General features: G+C 40.8%; 1 long non-coding RNA gene across 1 annotated transcript; it reads left to right on the top strand.

The window, feature by feature from the left end:
* Nucleotides 1-1,877: 1,877 nt before the first annotated feature.
* Nucleotides 1,878-2,717, top strand: LOC123979110. The gene is made up of 3 exons (XR_006827145.1): nt 1,878-1,964; nt 2,040-2,163; nt 2,250-2,717. It is a non-coding gene; the product is annotated as an uncharacterized LOC123979110 (long non-coding RNA).
* The last annotated feature ends 12,471 nt before the right edge of the window (nt 2,718-15,188 follow it).

Raw genomic sequence — 15,188 nt, forward strand, 5'->3', positions numbered from 1 at the left:
GAACTGAGGCCTGTGTGAGCAGCTCCGTGTGGATTAATACTGCCATCTTGTGGTTGAAGAGTGGACGTGTCTTCACAGCGTGTTTTTTCTTGTTAGTAAGCCCCAAATCATTAGTGTCACTGAACTTGTTAACAGTGTACATGTGGATGGTGACAGGTCACCAATTTGGCATTTCAAAAAATGGGGAAGTTTCACATATATTCTCCCAAAACAAGAAGCAAAACAAATCATACCACAGGAGTTGATGCGCCGTTATGTCATTTCATCAGATGTGGCAGAGTTGCATCAGCAAACAGTTCGGCTTGAAATCGATACTGGTTCATCATTAAAACAATTAAGACAGTGCTTCAAGTTATGGTAGATTCAGTCAGTGGGTTTGAGAAAAACATAAGTATAGATAGGTAGGGAGGGTGGACAGAGGCTATTTTGTGAAAACTGTTATTGAAATGAGCAAAATAATTTAGTTTTAGATGAATGTCTTTGAATTCCTTCACTGGTTATGAAATATGTATATTGTGTATGATAAAGGCCTTGTCAAACCTTAAAAATACACCAGTAACGTGATCCCTCAAACTATGCGAGGTCCAACCATCTACTCAACAATGTTACTTGTCTTCATGTTTATACCTTCATTGAATCGCAGTAAAGTCGTTTCCTTGCACATGCGTTGTAATGTAGCTGCCTGCCACAACTTTGTGGCTTATTAAATAAAACTAACACACGCCCACACTACTGGACGAAGTCAATATCATCTGTCAATTAGGATGTGTGTAACATGTAACGTAACGACTGTTATGATTGCGTTAGTGTAAGATCATTGGAAACGGTATGCAGACGGATTTCTCTCTCGGCAGTCAAATCATCTTTGATATCCGCGTTCAGCTAGGCTAGCGTCAGCTTTGTTACCGCCAAGTAAAGCCCGTTCATCGTCCTTTTTGCATTAAGACCATAGTTTAGACTGCAGTGTAGTCGTTAAATGTTGCGATAAAAAAAAACAATACTTGCTGCTCATCAGTAGATATTCTTTGTTTAACGTAACACCTCCCACGTGACGAATTTCCCAGCATGCTTTGCAGCCCAGGATATGTTTTTACATTTGACAAATTCAGGCTTATAAACAGCAATATGTACGTTGTATTTCCGCGAATATTATTTAAGGATGTTAAAACATCCACATTCGTTTGTGAATAGACATGTGAATAGGTTTGACACCATTACTTAGACACATATGTCAGTGCAGCGCTATAAATACACGACAGGATAATTCTGTCTTTCGGTTGGTCCGATGGCGGTGAGATTTCAATTGATTGCTACAGTGAGTTACAGAACCTCTACGTTTCTTCTCTCCCCTCCCTCACCGCCGACCTTGACTAGCCTTTTAATCATTTTTAGCTTATTTCCTTGTAATGTAATCCAGGCAAAAATGTATTTATTAAAAGAACAGCTCAACGCTGTATATGATTTAGTAAAATAACAGCTCAACGCTGTTCTTTTTTTTATGCAGTTAGTATATATGTAGTTTTAAATTTTTTTTTATTGATTGCCATGCCTTTCAACACAGGGTTTTGCTCAGTAAATCACAATCTGAAACAGCTTTATTGCCAAGTTTGCATATGTTTACATATACAATTAATTTCTTTTGGTGACTGCATGGCAATAGACATAAACCTATTTAGATGTAAATATAAAACTATGTATATATAAAATATGCATGTTATAAGAGTATTAGAGACTATGTGTAAGAAAGGTATTTTATATATGATAATGTAGCAGCATGGGGTTAGAGACCCATTGCTGTGTTAATTGACAGGAGTGGGTGGGGTCCGTAGATGGCAGGTATTGTTTAAGCAGGAAGGTATAAATGGTGGCATGGCCACTTCCTCTTCCTTTTGCTGCTGCTGACACCAAGCGCCCACATTACTGTGCATGTCAATGTGCGCGGATGCTTTTATGGCGATTTACTGGTAAGAGTAGATGCTCTCGTGTAGTCATTGATAATGGTGTTGCAAGCTGTTAATTTGGGTTGCTTGTGATCCCAGGCTCACTGTTAGTGTGGCCCTTTCCCTCCACATGTGGACGGGCGGCTGCTTGCCAGTGTAGGCTTCCTGCAGGGTTGGACTGTCCTTTCGGAGCATCGGGGGTGTCCATTCGTTGTTAATCATGGTAGGTGTTCATGTAGAGTGGGTGAACGGCTAATCAGTTGTGTTTAGCCACACGTGAGTGTTAACATGGTAACTGTATTTTTGTAGGGCATGGAGCCATCCTGAAGTGTGCAGTCAGTCTCTTGCCTGCACAATGGAGGAAAAGCTGCCTTGCTGCTTTCTATACATGCTATATAACCTCCTTTTTATGTACATGTACACTCTTTTAATATAAGCTTGAATGTGAAAGTGTGATTGGGAATGAGCTAACTGTCTCTGTTAGCTCAGTTTTTAGCAGTCTGTTGTAAATATTATTAATATATTTTGTTTGTTTTCTTTCTACTTGAAGGAAACTTTATTTCTGTTGTAAGTTTGCTTTAGATTTAAATTGACAGTTTGGTTTTTGTTGAACTAATTGATTTCGCTTTTGTTTGACTTAAAAGTAGTTTTCGTCTATTAACTTGTTTCGTGTCGCAGTTCTGTCCGTATGTCTTAAACGGTATGCATGTTGTGAAAAGCCTTTTAAAAAGGAAACATAAAAATAAAAGGAACTGTGGTGTGAATGGAACAACGCCTCTGACCTTCCCCCCTCCAAGTAAGACCTGTGTGCCTTCATTTATCAGTGCTGGCTGAATTATATTTCTTGGGGTGAAATTCTCCAGGTGGCATAGTTGGTTTAATAACACGTCTTCGAAATTCGCAGTAGGGTTAAAGCCAGGCTCCTTAGCGAGAGCAGCAAGCGATCTGCCTCGCTACAATAGTAAAAACATAGGTATGTCCGTTTAACGAAAATATTTATACATACAAGACACAAATTTGCCTTGGTATCTGGTGCATAAAAAAGTAACATAGTAAGTATAAAACACAAAGCTAAAGCAATAGTCAAAAAGCATTTAGAAAAGAGAATGCAAAAAAATACTTAAATATAAATGACTCACTGTTAAATAATTGACTGTACATTTACAGTAAATTGCTGCCTCTTATTGCATTACTTTCACATTAAGTTATAGTGAGTACATTGATGTGAAATGACAGCTGTATACTGTGACCTCACAGTATTTAAACCAGCAGATTAGATATAAACACAAACATGATCAATTTTACACACTTTGCAGTTTTATATAAATGTAGCATGTTTGTCATTTTGATTTAGGACCCTTATAAATCTTTTTTTCAAACATTTAGAAACCTCCAGTTGAAGCAAAGCAATTTAAAGATGTCACTTTGGGACATTTCCTTGAGCCTTATTTTTTTTTTTTAAATGTTTGACATTTTCTAGAGTAAACAGTTTATTAATTGAGCAGGTTAACTGATAATTAAAGCTGCAAGCAGTGATGCGAGTAAATGGCTCTGACTGAGTGATTATTGGCATGTATTGTCTTCAGAACAGTACTCTTATCAAATATGTAGGTTTGGTTCCGATTTTCGCATGTACAGAAAAATTACTGCGCAATGGCAAAGCGTGAGTTTTAGAGCATCTTTAGGCCGTCAAACATTCATTTGGGAGAAGAAAAATAATTCATTTAGTTTCAATAGAAAGTCACTTATGCCTCCCTATGGAACCTTACCTCAGGGGAAAAAATATGTACGGTAGTCAATGGCGAGAAACAACTGATGTGTGATCCAGTTTGAAGTCATAGTTTTCAGTCATGTGACGTGTGTTGACCTGGAGGGCAGAACAACAGACCAGGATGGCGGCTCCCTGTAAAGACGCAGCAAAAGCTGTTAAATTTCCCTTCCCACGATTATTTGGATCAACTCAAGTAAAACAGATATAGACACAAACTGCGCACAAAGTGTTGGGCACTTTCGATCCATATGCAGCACCCACTTCCGTATTTCTGCTGTTAAAAACCACCAGGTAACTGCCAGAGCTCAACTGAGGTGATGTTTACCTTGTGGAAAATCCCTCAGGTTACACTGCTGCCAAGATTTTCTATATTGGATGGAATTCTGTAGAAACACGGTCCAGACTGGTCGCCTCATCGATTAGTGCATCCGATAGCACAACTATCCAGCATTTTGGCAACACAAAAGTAACAAACTCAAAGTAACAGTGTATCACATGCTTCCTTACGGAAGCCCTAAGCAGCCATCCATTGAAATATTCTTTTATTTCTGTTTTCCCATGATAACGGGATAATTATTTCGTGATCTCGATAACGAATGTTCACAAGAAAATTATCCCTTTATCACGGGAAAACAACAGTCGTTATCTCGATCACGAGATAGAGAAGATATGAAACTTTATTGCGATAAAATTTTTGGCCATATCGTCTAGCCCGCTGTTACCTTCAGTAATGTTAGCTTGGAAGCAAAAGTTGACATTTTGTCAGATTCCTTACTGTAGGGTAGAAAACATGCTCAGTTCAAAGGTAACTGTGTGGGGAAGAAGTGAACGATGGTTCATTAGTTTGCCGGAAGATGAAAAGCAAGATTATCCATCAGCCTTTGCACTTCATTGGAGCAAAAAAAACTAACAATGGAGTATATTTTTACAAAAGCCTGTAATGTCTTGAAAAGGAAAAATGCAATCAAACTCTTCATGACTTACAAAAAAACCTAGCCTTTATAAATTTTTGTTTATAATTTCGAAGGTAATTTTTATACTCTATGGATCCTATTTGTCAGGAAAGCTGAGTGCAACAGTAGACAAACTGAGGCATGGACCCAAAATACACTAGCAAGGCTGGGTCAGTTTGCACTTTTATTGACAGTAACAGTCACTTACAGAAATGTCCAAGCGAAAAGGCAAGGTAATCCAGACACAGAGGTAAAGTCCCACTAAGGCAGAGTAATCCAAGAACAAAGGAACAATCCGGTAAAGTCCAGGGGGAAAACTGAGCACTAGGCAGAACACTCAACACACAGGGCCTTTCCGAAACTGCTTGCTACTCCCTCTCCCTACCTACTTCCACTCCGTTTGTGCGTTCATGCGAAGGGTCCACCACATTGAGTGCCATCCGAATCCAGTGAGGGCGGAGTGGTAGTGTGTTGTTAAACCCTCCATTGCAGAGTCAGCACCGATGCTGGCTTGTTGAAGGTGTGTAACACCCTTTGCTGCACGATGGGGGACCTTTCTTTCAATGCGAGCTCCGTGTCCATGTAGGATTTTTAAATTCAGAAACCACACTAACATTTCATATCACCATTCATAGGTTAACAATATTGTGTTCAATCAAAAATGCTCTTGTCTGATAGACAACACAACTGTTATTATTGAATCGTATTTCATCTCGTACAAAAATCTTCAGCCAAATCAAAACAGCCTACATTAAACGACAGAATAATAGAACATGGCACAACTAGGCACACAGGGGGATCAAGTTACAAGCAACAAAGGCATTAAACAAAAAAAAAATTAAGTCTTTATACATTTTTACTGTTTTAAATTCTTCAGACTATATAATGCTTCAATATAATGTTTGACTGATTTTGAAATGTTGTATTTGTGAATGTAGGCCTACTGATGGTGCAGAAAAAACAAGCAGAAAAGTATTGTGACAAAATAAAATAGTTTACCATGAGCATAAAGATCCCGCAGCAGCAGTTGTTGTCTGCTTCCTGTAGGGGAAATGACTGGAAAGAAAGTCACTTTTATTACGTATGTTACATCGAGGACAATTTGATGTTGACAATACAGCTTGAGGTCTTGGCCAGTCTTCTCTGTCTAAACCCCCCCAAAAATGACTTCTGCAATTGTCTGAAAGACGCAATACTACTGTGTATATTTGTGCTGCAAATGAGAAATTACAAGCGAGATACCTACTAAAACCTGAAGCCACAGAACAAGGCTTTTTCTGCAACCTGAACAACTGTGATTCTTAAGGCTGTCACATTGGGGAGAATGTATATATTAGGCCATCTTTCAGCAACTGGAGAATGAAACAGTATGTAGTTGAAGAAGGTGTGAGAACCCTGGACAGTATTTGTATGTTTGCACGTGTGTCAGCCTTAAGCATTCACAAGTGTATCCTCAGAGCAAGGCCAACAAACTCGTTTTGTTCTTTTACATTCCTCTGTGCCGCTGTGCAAAGCTGAACTTCCACTATGGGGAATTAATAAAGGTAAATAAATCTTATCTTACCTTAGTCTGAACCTGAATATGGTCCTGTAGGCTTCATCGCTAAAACCATTTGGATGCGGAGAGTCTAGAAAAATGACCTCTCTCTTTGCTACCAACAACATATTTCATTACGATCACAATGATCATGTTTGGGGTATCAAATATTTGGGTACGGATCATAAATACATGAATGAATATTAACAACTGAAACTGTACACAGAGCATATAGTGGTCCGCAGCATCTTGCAGCCTACTCCATGCTGGTATCACAATGGTATCTTTTGAGGCCAAGTGTTCTTGGAAATACAAGTTTAAGACATCCATAAACATTTGTAATAGTATGTTATTGTGGTTGTGGCATCTAATATATGATGCAATTGTACTCAAGATACCCACCGGCAAACAGATGTTACCCATCTTCCAGGTGGGAATTGTGAATAAATCCATGATGTGAACATCCATTCACTAATTGTTATTTTAAGTCAGTAATTTAAAATGTCTGACTCTCAAAGAGTATATGAATAGTGAGAATAGTGACCACAGTAAACCAAACAGGAAAGCTGATGGAGCCAGGGACTGCTGCTGAACAGAGTCCAGGATTTGCAGCAGTAGGGCAGAGTCTGAGTGGATCATGTCCTGTACGTGCAGTGATATGACCCCAAGCTAGTGCAGCTTCTTTATCTTTAAGACCAGTGGCGGCTCCTGCCAAATCTCTCGGGGGGGGCAATTGTTGCGATGATGGCTAAGGTGACCAGTTCAATGGTCTAAGTCTGCTATAAGACAAGGATTGTTCCTTAGGCTACATACTGTACAGTATTTGTGAACAGCTAGATCCCGAAGTTCATTGTCAATGTCTACAATGAATGAACAGTCCACAGTTAAGATCAACAGATCTTTAGACCTTTGGATGTAAAGGCAACTACTTGAGCATTAATGAAAAAAAGAATGACTCTCACAATCATCTGATTTATCTGTGACAAACCTTTTATTTAGGAACAATAAATCCAGAATAAAGCGCAGTGGCACTGGGCTGATGATGTGCAATGAATAAAATTATTTACAGTTAATCTTGTGTTGCAGCTAAGGGACCAGTCTCAAGTAATAGGCTACAGTTATGTAATAATGTCACATATGCTGTATATGAAGGTGGATCAAACATAGCTAATCTTAAATGTTTAATGGGGTACAGAGGAGCACAGTATTTATTTTCATTCTTTAAGTTACACACATTACACAAAACTAATAAGGTAAGTGGTGGTTCCTCTCTATTAATGTGCTTGGACACAGCTCTCTGAACAGCCAGCCTCTTTAGCAATGACCTTTTGTGTCTTGCCCTCCTTGTGCAAGGTGTCAATGGTCGTCTTTTGGACAGCTGTCAAGTCAGCAGTCTTCCCCACGATTGTGTAGCCTACAGAACTAGACTGAGAGACCATTTAAAGGCCTTTGCAGGTGTTTTGAGTTAATTAGCTGATTAGAGTGTGGTACCAGGTGTCTTCAATATTGAACCTTTTCACAATATTCAAATTTTTTTGAGATACTGATTTTGGGGTTTTCATTAGTTGTCAGTTATAATCATCAAAATTAAAAGGAATGAACACTTGAAATATATCAGTCTGTGTGGAATGAATGTATAAATTATACAAGTTTCACTTTTTGAATGGAATTACTGAAATAAATCAACTTTTTGATATTCTAATTATATGACCAGCACCTGTATTATTAGGGGTGTGGGCTGTATTAAAGCATCCACTGTTCTCCTATACTCTAATCACACAGTAACAACGAGCTATGTGCTGTTCTCCCATTCTCACTCTGTATTTACACATAAACATCAAGGCGTGTAAGGGGAAATATAAAAAGGTATATTCTATTATTTTTGGTTTATTTTCTGTGTTGCTTTCCTACATCTCCTTCTTCTTCTTCTTTTTACCCTCATCTGACAAGATGCCAGTGATAGCCACATCATGCTACCTCCTTTCTTCTTCAGTTTCCAGCAATAAAACAAACAAACAACACATAAAATAATTGTTACTGGTTAAGTGCAGCTAACTTTAAATTGACCCCACCGCCACACATAAAACATGGCTTAAGAACAATCACATTTAACATAAGCATAAAATTCGGCTTAATAACAACAACTATCAAGATTATTAGCTTAGCCTATGGCATTTTACGGAGTATAAATTAGCCTAGTGGCTAGCGGACTTTTCTTCTCCTCATAGCATATCATAACAAATTACATGTATTATTTAAACTGTGTCTTACTCACCGCTGGTAAAGTCGCTGCATCTCCCGACACCACGGTTGAATTTTCAGCCTGAATGTACGTTTTGTACAGCAGCTGGTCGTAGTGAGAGCAACAAGCTGCCGAGTCGTTTTCAGGTGGCAGAAGCGTAGCTCTGCTGCTGGGCGCGCTACGTAAACACGTAGGTGCGAGCCCTCCCGGAACCCATAGCGATTACATTGCAGCATCCGCAGCTGGAAAAAAACTGCCTTTGCATGAAAGTCTATGAGAGAGATCTGGGCGATTTACAACCAGACTGAAATCGCACCAAAAGAGGCGGGACTCCCCGGAACACGACCTGACGCTGATTGGACAGCGATATTCAGAGACAAACTGTCTGTCAAAAACAGTCACAGCTAAATAACAGTGTGGTAGAAAGTGTGAGAAAAATCTCTTGCCTTTCCCGTCTTGGCGGTGCGTCGCCCGGTCGCCCTAATAAACAAGCCGCCCCTGTTTAAGACAAGTTTTCATGTGTTTTGAAAGCACGTTTCTCTGTCCGTGGTAAGTTTACATCTTATATATGCATTTTTACCTAGCTAGCTTGCTCCACTCATCAAATCTATTCCAACCTCCTCACAATTAAGGGAGTGATAGCAGGTCTGAATTGTTTATGTAGACTTCAGGCAGTGAGGCAACCATTTTGTTAGATTTAGATCTTTAAACGGAATGAGTATCATAGTGCAAACAATACTCACAACTCCTTTTACATTTTAACAGAAATGCTTCTTAATGTAATCTCTAAAGGTATAAATGCACCCGTTATTAGTATACTTATAAAAAACACCATGCTGACAGTTTACAAATTTGGTAAAGTTTAGATTGCGATCATGGTTTTGGGTTATGTATACTCAGTAACTCCACTCAGCTTACAAATTTAGTTATCACTATCCGGAAAACACGTGTGCACCTGCTTATCCATGCAATTATCCCATCAGCCAATCATGTGGTCACACTGTATTCTATAAAATCATGCAGATACAGGTCAGGAGCTCCAGTTCATGTATGAATTATATTATCCACACAATCATGGCAACATGGACCAGAATCTTAAAGGAATGTTTCTAACTTCTTGTGGAATCCATGCCAGAAAAAACTGAGGCTGTTTTGAGAATAAAGGCAGGCCCTACGCAGTATTAGTATGGTGTTTCTAATAAAGTGCTTGGTCAGCATATGTATACAAAAAAAACCAGTCCTCTTAGTGAAAAGTGTCACAAGCCGGCTCTTTGAATGCAAAATATAGGAGCTATCATAAACATACAGCTGGGCTGTTGACCGGGGACAGGGCAGCTGGACATGAGGATAGTGACCACAGTAAACCAAACAGGAAAGCTGATAGAGCCAGGGACTGCTGCTGAACAGAGTCCAGGGTTTGCAACAGTAGGGCAGAATCTGAGTGGAGCTGCAGTTTAGCGGAAGCATGGGACACTAACAGTTCAACAGGTTCAAGTGACTGATGCAAAGAGGGCAAAACGGATGCAAAGTTCAGGGTTAGGTGCCACAAAGTAGGGTCAGGGGCTGTGGTGGCAACACAGTCTAAGAGCTGCTGTGGCTCAACAGCAGGCGCAGTTGGTCGACCCACCGACCGGACATGGGGGGTAGCAGTCTGTCGGGCTAACAACAGAGAACCAGGAGCTTGTGTTGGTCGGACCACTGAATGGAACCTGGGGGCAGGAGTTGGTCGGACCACAGACTGAGAACCATGAGCAGGTATTGGGCCACCGACAGAGAAGAGGCTGGACGGGGGGCACCTCTGTGGCACCGGGCAACACTTTCTCAGAGGGGCTTACCAGCAGAGTCTCTTGATCGCCGAGCCGCTCTGTCTATTTGACATCTTGCCTCTCCACCCCTCGAACGCCGGGTTGCTCCATCCCTGAACCACCGGGCAGCGACACCTCTGCAGCACTGGAACGTGGCAAGGATAAGGAGCTGGCCGGCAATGTGGATGACGAGCTGGGCAGTGATAAGGGTGAAAGACTGGTCAAGAGTTGGGCCTGGAGTTGGGCTGTGATTTTTTTTATTATTACTTTTTTTCACCTTTATTTATTGTCAGCTGAGCATCTGCACTTAGAATGTCATTTCACAGTATACATGTCTAAAACTAAAAAATAAAATAAAACAGACAATTTACAGGTAACAATTACATTTGTGAGGAAAGTGTTCATTCCACATGCTTTAAATTTTCCTGTTGAAATCAGGACATCTAGTTTAAACATTTCCTGTAATTTATTCCAAGAATTCGCGGCATTCTATTCAATGAGTCGATGAGTCAGTGGAGCAGGACAGCGGTGCTGGGCAGTGGAGGCTCTGCGGTGTGAAGAGGGTGAGAATGACCAAGACGTCGAGCCATAATGCCATAATGTCCGCTTCTCCTTTTATGACCTCCTCGTGTCCCTGTGAAGATGGCCAAGGGAGTCCCCTCAAAGGCATGCTGGAATTCGATGTGGCTCGCCGGCCAAGGTGCAAGCTGATCAGGTAGGCAGGTGGTTAGCCGCCAAAGTGCTAGCCAGAACAGGCAGGTGGCTAACTGGACAGGATGCAGGCTGGAGAGTGTTACCAAACAGTTGGGAAGCCGATGAATGACTGGCAGGTTGACGAGCTGGAGTGTGGATGAAACCAGTTAACCAAGCTGGAATTGAGTCTCTAAACCTAGGATTGGAAGCAACCTGTCTCCCCACTATAGCCTGACCAGCCTCCTTATGGCTATCAGGACTACCATTGCTCCACACCCCCTTAAGCTCCTTCAATTCTAGGCACAGATGAAAAAGTTCACCGGATATTGTGTCTGCTGGGTCCATAATTGGTTGTGTCCTTCTGTCACAACAGGCCGAGTACAGAGGCAAGTAAGGACTCAAACGCAAGACACCGGAGAGTTTGTGACATTTAATACACACTAAACAGAAGACTTACATGAATAGTTGCAGGCATGCAGGGTACAAACACAAGTGTTAATCCAAGAAGATAAGGAGGGAGCACTCAACATATGATGATGACACGACAGAGACTGAACTGAATTGACAAACATTTATATTTAGGTAAACAAGCAGGGTGGGAGAGTAAACAGGTGGAGCACACAAGACTATCGAGACTGGGAGCACATACACACACAGAGGCAGGCAGAGAGAAGCATCTGTGACATAGATAGGCAATCTGACAGACAGGACACAGGGCTTGACTTACACCAGACAAGACTAACCTAGGAAGCAAGCAGACTGAAAACAAGACAAGAAACAGGACTAAAACTCAAAACACGGAACAGACCAAGCAGACTAAATAACTGAAAACACAGACTCCAAACATGACAGAGAAACAGACTAAAACAAGGATCGAGACACAGAGCAGACAAGTCGTGACAACAGATGTTAACAACCAACCTCAGTATGAGTATCAGTTGTGTTAGAAGTGAATGAGGAGTATCTGTCTGTGCGTGATGTCAGGATGAACCTAAAAGGAAACCACAGAACAAACCCTAAGAGACGCCTGTCTAGGAGAACAGAATGATCAGCCCTGGTTAAATAAGCTCTGGGGGTAGAGCTACACAGGTGTTAGCCAAGCTCAATCAGCCTCCCTCCCTACAGCCTCCTGCAGGAGATGGAAGCAGGAAGTTGGTTCATGTTAAGGAGATGACTTTTGATGGCATTCAATGACGCCTCATTTTTGCCAAGCGGAACATCTACAGGACACCAGCTGACACAACCGTAGTGATCCACAAGGCCTCTTGCTATGCCTCTGTCTTCATCTGGTACCTCGCTGCATGGCGTTCTCTCTGCATCGTCTCACAGGACTATTTTTCCTGTTTTTATATTCCATCTTAGTTTTAATTTGCTGCAGAACAGAATAACAACCATTTCGGATGGCTCCTTAAAATGCTTTGAACAATATTATGACTTGTTGCTTTTGTTGGGTTAGGTTCATGCTCAAAGATCTGATTCACCACTGCCTTCATCCTATCTTTTCTATTGATGGTCTTGTTTGATTTGCTATTGCCTTTCACATTGCTGCTGGCATCCTACCCGGAAGTCTGCATGCCATGGTCTGCCAAGCTGCAAACATATTATTAAAAAGTACACCCAATAAGTTTACATCTTATATGTGCATTTTTTACCTAAGGTGATGGAAGAGGATAATAGTCTAGCAAATCCCCTTGCTTGATGCAAACATAATCCTTTTGGGCTGCTCCTAATTCACATCACTCAGCTTCACGAATGTATGTTTGTGAGTCGCAATGTGCACGTTGATATACAGTCTATGGTTGAAAGCAATGATGAAAATAATTTTTCCAACAGAACGTTCTTCATCAGTACTCTCAAGCAAAATACACAAGCCCTTTTAGTATATGGTGCCTTTCACTGTGACTTCTTTGCAAGCTACTGCAGACTGTGACCTAAACTTTTGACCAGCTACAGATCCCCCGATCCTGTTGTTGTAATCACTCTGTACCCTTTTCAACATGATCAGCCAAAGGCAAAAGACTGCCTGCTCTCAAGTAGGCTTGGAATAGTTCATGTCTTTCTGCAAGAGTTTTGCAAAGATTCTTAAAGTTGTGCAATTTTCTGGCACTGCTTACCTGTGTGTTTGCTCTCAAACCGTAACATCCACAGGTGTATAAGTGGGCCATACAGAGATCCCACAATAAATGCGTAGACACCAACATGCCGGCTGTGGCTTTTCACGCAGACATTAGGTTTCATATTGCATATTATGAGTCACGTAAGTACAGCGACAGAGATGTAGAGATGGTGGAGAAGCTGTGTACCTGAGTATCTGTAAACCCACACTAAATCTAAATTAAATGTGACAAAGCAGTGGTAGACAAAAATAACATTGCCAGTGTGAACATAGCGTTTGCATATAGAGATGTTTTCCACATTAAGTTAGCTAAAATGAAAAAAAAGAAATTAAACCGTTAACATTGCCTGTAATTTCTCATCAAACTCTAAAAACGCTTGCTATCACACTTTAAATCACACTCGTTTGACTTATTTTGAGGTTGCATGTAATTATGTTTTCACATTCACTAACCTGTCACGCTTTGAACAAGTGTGGCATGTCTGTCGGTGAGATGCTTTCCTAAGTCGGACGTGTTTGCATGGGGACGTGTTTGCTGGAATTGAGTCTCTAAACCTAGGATTGGAAGCCACCTGTCTCCCCACTATAGCCTGGCCAGCCTCCTTATGGCTATCAGGACTACCATTGCTCCGCACCTCCTTTAGCTCCTTCAATTCTACGCACAGATGTTTTCCTAAGTCGGACGTGTTTGCATGGGTTTGAAATATCTTTTACAGACGGGTTGTTCATGGGCTTGCCCTCACTGTCAACTACTCAAGCGACATAATTCCGTAACTCGCTCCGTGCGTCTGCTTTGTTGACATGCTGTGGAAGAGAGCTTGTTCTTGTAGTGTTGTCTCTAGCTCTGTGCTCTGTCTCTCCCGTTGCTGCAGCATAAGCCTAGCCCACTTTCCCTGCAGGGAGGGGGAGCAGATCCGCACTGTGTGTGCAGCACATTCTCACCGCTCTGCTGTCGCTGCAGCTCTTATTAAAACACTGTCATTCCTAAAGTATCAATACCAATAAGGCAGTATTGTATTGTTTTTAACAGCAAGGTAGTGCGATACCTTTCTAGTCTTCTCTTCTTATTTTGCACGCTCAAACTTACTGTGAGTAACCGCTAACTAAAGTCTTATTTACAACTAACACTAGTTGGTTCATATAATTAAATAGCATGCACGGACATATCAAAAACCCAGTCTTTAAGTTGACCAATTTTGACATTTACAGTAACTTGTTCTCAAACTAGTAGGAGGGGATCAGGTGTAGGTGAAAAGATAGTTCGGTTCCTTGCTATGTTTTTAAGATGGTAATGCACTGATTTGGTGAAAGGGGATCTATTAAATGGTATTAAACTTTAATGATTTAAGTTTCTGGCCTGGTTTGTCATTTTTAATGAGAGAGAGTTTAGATGGGCACTGGCCTTAATTCTCTCATTTTTGTTGGTACCTCTGTTTTGTCTTTGTTTTGCTGGAGAAAGTTCTGGCATATCGAGTCATTTATCAGGGAGATGTAATGTCATTGGGAAACAATAGGGCTGTAATCAGACGGTGAGAGGGCAATATAAATTTGTGTATCATCAGCATAGTTATGTAAGGCAACATTGTTGTTCTGCAAAAGCTTTCCTATTGGTAGCATGCAAAGATTTAACAATAGAGGAATAGAGGAATCCTCGAGGAACTCCCTACGTCATCTTAACCTTCTGGGAGACAAAGTTGCCAATAGAGAATGGTCTGATCTAAATAAAACTGATAAATTACCCGAGTCAGAGTTAAGATGAATGTCATTAGTCACCTTGACTAATGCTGTCTCAGTACTGTGGTTGAGGCGAAATCCAGATTAAAAGATATCAAAGCAATCATTAGTCTTAAGGAAACTAATCTGCTGATAAACAACTTTCTCAGTAACCTTGCCTACAAATGGCAGGTGTGATATTGGTTGGTAGTTCTTGAGTACAGAGGAATCTAGGGTGCTCTTTTTTAGAAGAGGTTTAATAACTGCTGTTTTTAGACCCTAAGGGAAAAGTCTGGATGAAATCGATCAGTTAATGATTCGTAGCAGGTCTTTAGATTAATAACTGAAGCGTTCTTTAAAAAGTAGGCACAGTAGGCAGAGTATCTAAACAGCAGGTAAATGGTTTTAATTGTGAGAA

This window comes from Micropterus dolomieu, linkage group LG01 (assembly GCF_021292245.1).
Source record: "Micropterus dolomieu isolate WLL.071019.BEF.003 ecotype Adirondacks linkage group LG01, ASM2129224v1, whole genome shotgun sequence".
Classification (NCBI taxonomy): domain Eukaryota; kingdom Metazoa; phylum Chordata; class Actinopteri; order Centrarchiformes; family Centrarchidae; genus Micropterus; species Micropterus dolomieu.